The sequence below is a fragment of the Microplitis mediator genome, chromosome 6, assembly GCF_029852145.1.
Source record: "Microplitis mediator isolate UGA2020A chromosome 6, iyMicMedi2.1, whole genome shotgun sequence".
Lineage (NCBI taxonomy): Eukaryota > Metazoa > Arthropoda > Insecta > Hymenoptera > Braconidae > Microplitis > Microplitis mediator.
Genome location: NC_079974.1, coordinates 13,531,285 through 13,544,007, shown reverse-complemented (window position 1 = coordinate 13,544,007; position 12,723 = coordinate 13,531,285).

The window sequence follows — 12,723 nt, the reverse complement described above, 5'->3', positions numbered from 1 at the left end:
TAATGTTTCGACTGTCATATTGGAACTAGAACTTTGAGGCATATTTTTCAAAAATGAGAAATATTCTTTGAGAAGAAAAAATTTTAACAAAAGTAAAATGAAATTTCTCTTAATGTTCATTTAGTGATTGTATTTGTAAATTTGGATAAGTTTTTAGTTCTTCTTTCTGTAAGGGTTGATTATGATAAAAAATGAATCCAGCTAATGTAGCGAAGATGAAACATAAAAGTGGTTAATAATCCATATCTAATAAACGATATCAGAGAAAATTAGAACTCGAATAATAGTATTAAACTATAAGTAGTATACAGATCACTTATTATAAAACTTATTAAATAATTTTAAATCTTACTTCGAACTTTTTGCTTTTAAATAAATATACGAAAATTGTTCATCACTAGACTTTTTTATCCGCGATTGCCTTTTAATACTGAAACTATTGAAAAAATTATTAATTCTCGTCAATAGATATAAATTAGTCAAATATTATTTTCAAAACAATTAAAAAAGTTTTCTTTTTTCATTGACTAATCTAGAAGAACATTAGATCAGTCTCTACAACTTGCGGTAGAAGAAAATTCTGACGAGGGAATCCACCCTATTCATGTAGATGAATTCAATGGAAATATTGGGGACGAAATTGAGGATTATATTTCGGATAGTTCCAAAGAGTTCAATGATGCAGAACGGATTGAAAACGATACTTTTGAAAATGGATTGGATCTTAATAGTGATCATGATGATAATAGTAGTGATAGCAGTGACAGTGATTTTGAAGATGCGAGTCATTCAAATCAGTCTTTTTTTTAGTGTTAATACGCCAACATTTAATTTACCATTTTTATCTAAATCGAGTTTTTATGAAAACGATCATTTGTTGGCTATTATTGCCATTTCTGTACGTAACAACTTTTCATTTGAAGCGACACTGTCTATATTATCTTGAATGAAATTAACTCACAATAATAACAATTTACCAACAACAAAGAAAGCTCAATAATAATAATAATAATAATAATAATAATAATAATAATGCCCACGGTGCATGTTGTGCGGCCAGCGGGGATTCATTTACCCCGTGGCGCATCGTGGGCAAAGTAGGCCGGCCTTCCATCTGCTGGCCTACAAAGCGCACAACAACCTTTGCATTGGGTTAACTCCCCAATGTAAAGTAAACTGAGTTCAAGATAATCCTGAACACAGAAGTGCTCCCCACAACCGGCCCTTCTCGGATGAGGGCTACCCACTAGCTGGGCGGAGCACCGAGATTCCGAATGATGACGACCCTGGCGAACAACGGACTGCATTTAGGTGGACGGAGGAATTACGAGTCGATCTCCTGATGTGCTATAATAACAGTGAACCGGAGCGGAGAGGTTACATGGCTAGGATGCATGCTCTCTGGAGTGATATGCACCCTAACCATAGCCATTTTTCACAACAACATCTGCGTGATTATGCCTCTCATCTCCGGCGAACACGACGATCACTGTTATCTAACAGACGAGTATCTCACCGTCTATCTTTTCCAGCACAGCTACATAAGGAGAGACGCCGTTCTTCCGAAGACGCCGACAATGATTTTGACACACGGCAAGTATGTATCTCTAAAAAGATACACTACCCAAAACATCTACTTGACACGGAAAACCACGAGCTATCGACTCGGATTCAAGAGGATTCTACTCTACTCACCATCAATCAAGCTGTCTATGATGCTGCTTCCTCACTCTTACCTCCGGCAAGAAATAATACTTCTTGTCCTGAGGCTAAGATGAGAGGTCGCATTGGGCAGCTTTCACTGAAGATTGGTGATCTCCGGAAACACGTCTCCCGCATTCAGTGTGTGATTGAGTACGTAAATGCTCGTAAAGCGTTTACGCCTAAAGTCCGCCGTATTGCGGCGGGACTACGATATCAACATCACACACTGAATAAGGAGAATCTTCTTAGCATCAAAGAAGGTTCCCTTAACAGGTTGCGGGCTCTGGTGACTGCTAAAAAGTCACTAGAGAAAAAGCTGAAGCGGCTTACCGATAACTCTTTGTTTCGGTTGAGTCCTTCACGCTTTCTGACACCTAAGACATCTGTTTCTGGCGATCTCCCATCTATTGAGCGAGTAGAAGCTTTCTGGTCCGAGTTGTATGGTGATCAACCGAACGTGAATCGTGACACTCCAGCTCTCAACGACTTCGAGGCATTTTGTCGCCACCACCGAAACGACAATGCTGATGAAGAGAGCCCTGAAGTCAGCGTGGAAGAGGTTCGTTTGGCTCTGATTAATGGTAAGAACTGGGCTGCTCCGGGTCCGGATGGCATCAACTTATTTTGGTGGAAGAAACTTACTTCTACCCATAATCATCTGGCCCGGATTTTTACAGCGTTTATCAGAGGCAACGAACCTATTCCGTGCTGGCTTGTAGAAGGGCGAACCGTGCTCATCCCTAAGAAAGGTGACTTGTCCGACCCGAAGAACTACAGGCCTATCACCTGTTTGAATGCAGTTTATAAGATTTTCACAAAAATCTTGAATAATCGCATTCTACAGGAGATAGATCCTGTATGGCAGCAGATATACGAACAACGTGGCAGTAAAAGAGGCTTGTCAGGTTGCAAAGAGAATCTGTTAGTAGATCGTTGTGTCATTCAAGACGCGGTCTACTATCAGCGCAACCTGTCAATGGCCTGGATTGACTACCGTAAGACATTCGACTCAACATCTCACGAGCTCATTCTCTTTTTGCTTAAATGCCTTGGGGTCAATCGCGATACAGTGGGATGCATACAGCGTACGATGCAACTTTGGCGAACACGGTTCCACATTTCATGTGGCAACGACAAACGTGTGACCGAAGTTGTACAGTACAAGCGAGGTGTCTTCCAGGGAGATTCCCTGAGCCCGCTGCTGTTTTGCATCTCACTGCTGCCGATATCTGTTGCGCTACGCCGTACCCGTGGATACTCAGTGGGCCCACCAACTGATCGGAAATATTCGATCACCCACTTACTCTACATGGATGATCTGAAGGTATATGCTCCTGATGAGGAACACCTTCAGACAGCCTTAAATATCGTAGGGGAGTATACACGGGATGTCGGCATGGCTTTTGGGTTGGACAAGTGCGCGGTCGTTAATCTGGTGAAGGGTAAGTGCTCTGATTTGCGCGAAGATATCGAGTTAGTAGATGGGAGCGTCATTGACCATCTTGACGCCGGAGAGTCGTACAAATATCTAGGGATTGACGGGAGTCCTATGCAGGACGTCTCGAAAATTAAAACGACTCTCTGCAGCGAGTATGAGCGGAGACTCCGGAAAATCTGGTCATCAGAACTTTCTGGGAAAAACAAAGTCTCTGCAACAAACATGCTTGCTGTCCCAGTACTACTCTCCTCTTTCGGTGTCCTTCAATGGGCCCGAAAAGAGCTTAGAGATCTCGATATCAAGACACGCAAAGTCATGAATATCAATCGGAGCATGCACCCTAAGTCCTCAGTCACCAGATTATACTTTTCCCGGCACATCGGAGGGAGAGGTCTACAGAGCTTAGAGTGTCTACACGATCGTTTGGTTTTGGGTCTAACATACGAAGTTGTCAATTTCACAGCAGATGAGAACGACTTTCTTATGCAGATTGTTCATAGTCATGAGAATCTGCAGAAGGGAACGTTCTTATATAAGGCAGCAAGGTACGCGGCAAAATCCCTTGGTCTCGGAAGAGTAAACCCTCTTATTGAACTCCCTAAGGAGGAATTTAAGAGTGTCGTCAGGAATGCTGAGCAGCAAAAACTGCTCAGTACACACATGGACAAGTCCATGCACAGCGTGTTCTTCAAACACGTGCGTGACCATGGCTTGTCCACCCAGCTGACGTTTTCCTTCCTTAAGTCAGCTGGCCTGATGTCCGAGACCGAAGGATATATTTTTGCCTGCCAAGATGGTGTAATCAATACCCTCGAATACCGTGCGAAAGTACTCCAGATGCAGCTACCCGACACATCGTGTAGGGTGTGTAAGCAACATCCTGAGACGCTTATGCATCTCTTGTCAGCATGTTCTGTGCTGGCAAGAGGTGCATACATCCAGCGTCATAATGCTGCTCTGCGAGTACTTTACTACCACCTTAGACATACGCACGGTATCGATAAAACACCAGTGCTGCCTTATCTGCCAGGAGATATTCCGCAAGTTGTTGAGAATGACCGTTGCCGTATTGATTGGAACGTGGCATTCGCAACAACGCGGAAAATAGATCACAACAAACCTGATATTGTGCTCTTCAATAAAACCACTCGTGACATTTATGTCATTGAGTTTTCAGCTCCAGCTGAATATAACATCACGGTCAAAGAAGAGCACAAACGCGAGATATATCAGGATCTCCTGTTTGAAATTGGCAAACTTTACGCCGGCTACCCTGTCAAACTTGTCGTCCTCATTGTTGGCGTCCTTGGAGAGATGAAACAGTCTTTTGTATCTGCATTGGCTAGAATACCAACTTGTTCAGCGCAAGTTGAGCTTCTGGCATCGAGGATGCAAAAGGCTGTAATTCTTAGATCCTTCCGTCTCCTAAGGCAACGAAACTTGGCCTGCTGCGCATGCTGATCATCTTGTTGATGAAGCATCGCAGCAGTAACGATTTGGCGCTCAGGTGAGGCCCTCGGTAGAGTCGGACTACCGGGGATAACCCCCTGAGCATTTAACTTAAAAAGAAATAATAATAATAATAATAATAACGAAAGTTTCCGATTTGTTAGTCACGTGATGAAGATCGAGTGATCGGTAAAATGGGAATTTTATCGATCACTGGAGCTTCACCCAAACTAAAACTGTACTGGTTAGGTTTTCTCTGTGGTTTTCCTAGCCACTGCACCTCCATTGCACAAGAGAGGTAGTAGGGCATCACCGTAATGATGCAGTACAGTACAAGCACAATTTATAAAAAAACAAAATTAAGAATATAGATACACAAACAGTATTAAAAGTACAAAGTTAAAAAGAAGTAAAATCAAAAGTAAATGAATTTTTTTCTTCATACTTTATTTTAATTAAAAAGTTATCAACAAATATTATTAATTGTTTTCAAGCTTTAACATTCAACTTCTGAGATTATAGTTTAAACGTAGTAAATATTCTAACACTCTTTGAAACACAGTGCTCTATTGCATTGTATATTCAATAGATAAAAAGTATAAACATAGTCATGTCAGTACAATAAGTATAGTACAATTATAGTTACATAAATACCGTTATTTAGAGGATTAAATTTATGTTTTTGAAAAAAAAAAAGATATAAAATAATAAAAAATCGTAGTAAAGCAAATTTAAATTTAATCTAATACATTATCAATAATTCACATAAATGAAATGCAAAGTATAATATTTAATCTTATTGTGTTAATAATTTTAAATCACACGTAGGCAAGCAAGCAATATAAGAGTGATTTTCAGAGATTTCTAAAATTACAACTTTTTTTTTAACAAATTTAGAATCCACAGTTGCTAATATATTAATTTTCTCATCCAACACAATCAAGTAATCAAGTTTTCTATTTTTTATCAAAAGTTTTTTTTTGATGGGTAGTAAAAACCTATTAAATAGTTACTTTGACCAAAACTTGATGTTAAGCCAATAAAATTGTTTATTCCAGAAATTAGATTATTCTCTAGCATCACAACATAATTTATTCTTTTTCTTTCTCGTTTATAATTTTTACTTGTTATCACTTCATTATTTATGATGCATCTATCATATGTTAAAATTGATGTGCTCTGATCTATTGTAATGTTAATACGATTGAATGCGGAACATTGATCGGTGGGCAATTTATTTAAATTTATTGATTTACCTATAACTTTACAATTATTTACTGAAATTTAGAAGCAGGTTTCTTCGTTTTATTCAATAATATTGTAGTGGTTGGTATCTTAAATTAATGTCACTTATACACTACAATGATAACACACTTATATTAGAAATGATAACACCACAATTAACAGCAGTAAAAGAAAGCAAGAGCAATATATAGTTTATTAAGATACAATGTTTGCTGTTTAACTGTCAATATAAGACTGACTGACTTTAATCGCGCATCTATAAAACAAGAGAAGAAGGCATTTGTTTTCTAGCTATTCAAATATTTAAAAGATCAGTTTCACATTCGTTACAATATGTTTAAATAGTTTTTTTGATGATAGTCTAAATCATCCCAATACAAGTTCGATAAGCGATCAATCACACATTTCAATCGAAAAGAATCACATATTTGCAATTCAACACCATTAGGACTTTGTACAGATGCCTTTATTGTTTGATTAAAATCCTCATAGATAAAAGCACTGTGTGTATAAAGAGGTCCCCAGTTTTCAACACTAGTAGCTAAATGGGCTAAAAGATGAACATTAAAACTCATATACTTTTCTCCGTATAGTAATTGGACTCCAAGAATGAACTCATTTAAACATTGTCCGGCGTATATTATTTCGGATTTCATAATTGATTTCTTAACTAAAATAGAAATACCCTCTACTAACAAAGCCCAATGATCAACGTATTTTTTTGGAAAAAATATTTTTAACACTGGTAAACTATAAACTAGAAGAAAAATTATCCATTCGTGGGCTTTCATGTGAATACGATCGGTCAAAAGTCTAGGTGTTCGTGAGATATAAGATGTGAGACGTAACGAAGTAATACATTTATCAACTGAGTCAATAATTGTGCCAAAATAAAATTTTTCACCTTTAATTTTTTTATCAAACCATAAATTAGAAAATTGGCGACAAACACCGAGACCAACACAGTGCATCCAGTCAACGTCTAAGTTATTAATTATATCGTAGTTTGGTATCTCACACAAGACTGATGTTTATTTTATTCCTTTTTTATTTATTTTTTTAACCTTCTTAGCATGTACTAAATTGTCCTCATGGTTTCGTAAACCATCACCAAAGAAGCTCCCATTAATTTTCGGGTATACTCGTGTGTTGCCATTGCCTTTTTTTACCGATTTTCCTGGATTCAAGCATAAGCCGCATCCATATTCACCATTGAATTGCGTTGAGCACCTCGAAAGCGGACGAGCAACTGAGTTACACACGCCCATCAAAGTGATAACAGTTTTTTTATAAATTTGACCTTGATATTGTGACGTCACGACGTCGTATTCTTGCTGTCAATCAATTTATTAAAAATCATACATGTTATGCCATCTGACTATGCATAAATTAATTAATTAGCAAATGACTTCCAGCCATTATTACGACTGATTATTTTAAAATTTGAATTTAAATTCAAATTATTTTTATGAAATATTTTTTGTTTAATAAATATAAATAAATATGATAATGAAATATCAAATGATAAAAAAAAAAATGATTATAAAATTTGAATATAAATTCAAATCTATATATTTTGTAATTAATAATATAAATTGAAATTATTAATAAATAAATAAGTAAAGAAATATTGAAATAATGAAATGATAAAAATTTATAAATATGAAATATGAAATAATGAAATGAGAATGAAATTATATGAATGAATGAATAATGAAAAAAATTAAATAAATATGAAATGAAAATTATGAAATTATTATTATAAAAAAATATGAAATGAATTTTGAAATATCTTTAAGAGATAACGATATTTGTTGTTAAAAGAAAAATAAATAAAATTAATTATTAATGATATGTTTATTAATAATGAAATGAAATAATAAATGAATATGAAATGAAATTTTGAAATGTTATAATGAAATATAATTAAATAATAACTATTAATAAACAAGTTATTAATAATTAAAAATGAAATGAATTTTAAAATGTTTAAATAATAAAAGAATATATTGCAATAAAGAGAAAAATAAGAATCAATAAATATTGATTTATGAATTCGACTCCAATGCTTTATGCGTGTTGCTAACTACATTGGAAGTCATGAAAAATATATATATATATGAATAATAATTATAAAAAAATATTGATTCAATTATGACCAATGAAATAATTGGTATAATTAAATAACTATTGGAAGGGATGTTACTACCTGGTAACAGCTCTTCTGGAAATCGAAAAAAATTTCAGTTTCCTAAGTGAGCTCATTCGTCATTGACGAAATTTTAATTATTTAAAGGCAAAGTCCTTAATGTTATTAAATCATTAATAATGGTGATTTAATTGTTTATAAACTGAATTATTAAAATATAATTCAGAAGTTTATTTAAAATAATTATTGAATTATTCAAAAGTAGTAATTCATTTAATTAATAAATAATTTTGATAAACATTCCATCGATTATCAAATCTAATTTGAATTATTTAAATATAATTCATTTAATAAATAAAATTCAATATTGATAAAATTACATCAATTATCAAGGGTTGAGAAGGAAGAATAATAAATAATAAATCAAATAAATAATTGTTGATAATAATAATAATCATCAAATAAATCAAGGTAACAATTTAATTAAATAAATAATTAATAATAAATTTAAATAATAAATTGATTGTTTAAATAAATTAAATAACAAGTGAAATCGAGAACTAAATCATTTTATAAAGCGTTAAAAATTGTAAAACGCATTTAATTGTCTAATTCAAATTTAATTTTGTTTTGTAATAATTTTTAAATAATTGTTTTGATTTAAATAAATTTGGAAGTTGTTTTAATTTTGCTTTTATTATTTTACTAAATTAATTAAATTTTATTTTACTTAATTTTTAATAATTTTAATTATCTCTTAGACAACGAACCGTAAGTATTTTTATTTTAATTTTATTTAGAATAAACAGTCATCCTTATAGCTCCGTCCCAGTTATTTCGCTCGGCGAATTCTAAACAGGAGCACAACTCTTAATGTGTGTTATTTTGACGTAACATATATTAAAAATTTTTGGGGGCTCGTCCGGGATACATAAGGATGCTGTTGATTATTTATAAAAATAATAAAAATTTAAATCAATAATGATGAAATTAATTAATTTACAAAAAGAAAAGAAATATTAAAAAATTTTTAATTTAAATCATTTTAAATTAGAAGAAGACAATTGAAATAACTTTATTTCAAAAGAAAAATGATCTTCTATGACAGATAGAATAGTTACTCGGAAATTTGCAAAAGAAAATAATATAGATATCAATCTGGATCCTTCCGGAGAAAATCCAGATTCATCCACTGAAAAACAAAAAAATCCTTATCGTCCTAGTGGAAGACGTTCACTCAAAGATACCTCGATTTCACTTAGTTATTCAAATTGTGTTCAAAATAATAATTTACATAGTACTAACCAACTAACTAATGAAAGTATTGAAGAAAATCCTAATGAAAATAATTCTGAATCTAATCATCATTCTAATAGTGAAAATTCTGCTGAATCGTTTGAAAAATCACCCTCAAATTCAGAAGAAAATAAAGACGTAAATACACATGACAATCAAACAAATAATTCGGCACAACATTCTGAAGCTGATTCTACAAATAATCACTCACACAATGCACCTTTAAATGATGAGCGTATCTTAAATAATAATAACGATAATAATAACGATAACCATAACAAAAACAATAATAATCAAATCAATAACGAACAACCGGTAGCAATGGCTCTTTCGGCAAATCAATCTATTTCTTTACGTGACGCGTTAGAATTCGTACCCGAATTTGATGGTGAAAATATGACACTTACAGAATTTATAACTGCTTGTAATGAAGCTTTTAATTCTTTACCGGAAGATGCTGAACTTAATTTGGTTAAATTATTGCGAAAAAAATTAAAAGGCGATTTAAGAAAATCTATAAACTGTGCAACAGTAAATACAAAACAAGAATTTTATGACTTTTTAAGGGGAAAAGCAGCCCCAAATAAAACAGAAATGCAATTATTGGGTGAATTGGGTCGCGTTTATCAAAAAGACAGGGAATCTGTTTTAAAATATTCTAATCGAATTTGTGATATTGCATCACAATTAGTTGAAGTACACAAAAGTACAGTACAAGTTGAGCGAAGAGCCATAGAAAGTTTTTTAAATGGTCATAATCCTGACATCAAAAGTAAAATCCGAACCTTAAATAATAATTGTCAAAATACACTTAATGAAGCTAGTAAAATCGAACAAAAGATTAAATTTAGAAAAGAATTAAGTGAATTTGAAAATATAAAACGAAGGGGAATTGAAAAACCCGTGTTTCTTTTCGACGAAGTCAATCACGAACACAATAATTCTCAAAAACCACATCAATCTAATTACCAACAAAACAAGATTTTTACTCTCAAAATAAACAATTTGATAATAATAAAAATTTTAATCAACAATCAAACTTAAGACAAACTGTAATTTCTCAGTTTTGCGATAAAGCAGGTCATACTGCTGATAAATGTTTTAAATTATTAAATTCTAGAGAAAGTCAAAATGTTGAAAGATGTCAAATTTGTAATAGATCTGGTCACATTGCTAAAATTTGTAGATTCAAACACGAATTTTTAAATAACAATTCTAAAAACTTTAATAAATGTTTAACTTGTGGTAGTCATGAACATTCAAGTAATAATTGTCCTAAACAAATTATTAGTTGCGATTATTGTAAAAAAATAGGTCACAAAATTAGAGATTGTTGGAAGAAAATAAATGATGAAGAAAAACAAATAAAAGAACATCATCCTTCAACCTCTAATTCACATTTTCGTATTTTTGATAGAATTCCACTTAAAACTATTAGCGATAAAAAAGAAACTCGCGTTGAACAAATTAATTTAAATAAAAATAATAAAAGTCCAACAATTTTACTAGGATATAGCGTAAATCCTAATGTCGGACGAATTTCAGTAACGCTAGACACAGGTAGCGGTCCTAATATTTTAAAAGAAAGCTTTTGTCCAAAAGGGGCAATTCTAGATAAGACTAAAACTATAAAATTACTTGGAATTAACGAAATTCCAGTTGAAGCATTGGGTGAAGTTGAATTAGATTTTCTATATTGGGTTCAAATTTCTTTGACGAGGCGAAAGTCCAAATTTGCTATAAAGATCGCGTTATTAAAATAAATAATAAACAATATTTTTTCTATGATACTGATGAATCAATAAATCAATCATTTAATTGTGAAAAATTAGTGCAAAATAATAAAATAAATTTTCAAGATAAAATTTATCCTGTAACAACTGAAGAAAATCTAGAAGAAAAAAATGAAATGAAGAAAGAAGAAATAAAAGAAGACGAGAAAGAAGAAATGAAAGAAGAAATAAAAAACGAAAAGGAAGTGCATAATGGAAAAATAAAAACTAATGAAGAAACAGATGAAGAAATAATATTGGAAATTGAAAATGAAGAAGAATCTGATTTTGATGATGATATGCATCAAATAATGGCTTTGGGATTCCAGAATTTTAATATTTATGGAAGCGATACCGACTATGATTCAGATGATGAAGCAGAAGAAGAACCAGAAGAAGAAAATAAAATAAAAGTGAAAATAAACAAAGAAACTACCAAAACTTTTAACAAAAATAAAAAAGATAATAATCAACCTGAAAATGAGGAAAATTTAAAAGAAAAATCTGAAAATATAAATACAATCAAGCAAGATAACAATCAAGAACAAAATTCAAAGGTGAATTCCAATTACAATATTGAAAATAAAGACTACAATTTACATGAGTCGATCAATAAATATAATAAAGAAATTATATATGCTCAGCGAGTATTAGTTATCAACAATGCTCGTGAGAACGAAGAAAAAAATCAAGAGGATGCCACAGGACACTCTTCACATGATACTGATGCTATAAATAAAAATAAATTACGTTTTGAAAAAAATAAAAGAAGTGCTAAATGTAAAACATTTAAATAAAACCGAACAAGAATCTCTTTATGATTTAATCAAAGATAATACTGAAAGATTTCACTTTCCAGGTGAATATTTACCAGCAACAGATAGAGTTGAACATGAAATTTTGACTACAGATGAAAGACCTGTTAATATTAAAAATTACAGAATTCCTTATGCTTTAAAGGAAGAAATCAATCGACAAATTAAAGAATTATTGGAAAATAATATTATTGTGGAATCAAGGTCACCATACAACAGTCCAGTCTGGATAGTTCCAAAGAAACCGGACTCTGAAGGAAGAAAACAACGAAGAATGGTAATCGATTATCGAGCGTTAAATGAAAAGACGATTAAAAATGCATATCCACTACCAAATATAACCGATATAATTGATAGTTTGGGTGGAGTTGAATATTATTCTGTACTAGATTTATCATCGGGTTTTCATCAAATTAAAATGAAGAAAAAAGATCAACATAAAACTGCTTTTTCTACTATTTTAGGTCATTTTGAATTTTTAAGATTGGTTTTTGGCCTAGCAAATGGCCCAGCAACATTTCAAGCATTAATGGAAGATGTTTTTTCGGGATTAATTGGTGTTATATTATATGTTTTTATGGATGATATAATTTTATTTGCAAGAACTTTACAGGAACACATCGAACGATTAAAAATTGTTTTTCAAAGATTAAAAGAAGCAAATTTAAAATTAAAACCAGATAAATGCAAATTCCTCAAACGAGAAGTTTGTTATTTAGGTCATTTAATTAGTAAAAATTCTATAAGACCTGATCCAAGTAAAATTGAAGCTGCAAAGAAATATCCAATTCCTACTACTCAGAAAAAAGTTCGTCAATTTTTGGGTTTTACTAATTATTATAGAAGATTTATTAA